The sequence below is a fragment of the Sphaeramia orbicularis genome, unplaced genomic scaffold (assembly GCF_902148855.1).
Source record: "Sphaeramia orbicularis unplaced genomic scaffold, fSphaOr1.1, whole genome shotgun sequence".
NCBI lineage: Eukaryota > Metazoa > Chordata > Actinopteri > Kurtiformes > Apogonidae > Sphaeramia > Sphaeramia orbicularis.
The window spans coordinates 339,769-340,504 of NW_021941438.1; positions in this window are offsets into that span (position 1 = coordinate 339,769).

Here is a 736-nt window from a genome sequence, read left to right on the forward strand (position 1 = left end):
TGTCCAAATAAAAGAGGATACACAAGCAAAGGTGTCAGAAAAATGGGCAATGATGACTGGGAGTACAGCTGGTGTTGGCTGCTGCCTTATCAGTACAGACAGCTGAGCCCAGAAAAAAAAAAAAAAATAAAAATTTGTTTACGTTTTAGTGTAAAAAATCACATTAAATTATGAAATCTTTCCATTTCCAAACTCTCCTGTACCAATAAAATGTGACTAACCTGAACAAATGTGTCCAACCTGAAATGTCTGTATTAAATTCAGTCCAGTTTGAACTCTTTTCTTCCTGTTCCTCAGTGTTTAGTGTCTTTGGAGATCTGATCCAGAATGCACATGGACTAATGAGAAGTGGAGGAAGAAGACTGAGAAAATTACACTGATTATCTGAAGAAATGTATTTATTTACATCTTTTTTGTTTGGATAGTTTATTAAAGTAAGTATTTTCATAATTTTAAGGTTTTTTTTGCACTACAACAGAGACAAACATTTGGAGTTGTCATTCTTTATAGGTTCTGATGCTGTTCTTTTACCTCAGACCAGTGAATGTGGATGTGCTTATCCGAGTCCTGGGTCTGAAATGTGAAGGCGGTTCCCCTCCAGTCCAGCAGGTGGAGGTACAGCTCCTGTTCTGTCCGACCGTCCGCCCTTCACTGCTGTCTTTTATTGTGACAGTGTGACCGGATGTGTTCGGCTGTAATGTGCTTTTTCCTGCTGTCAGACAGTTGTGTAGTGTGT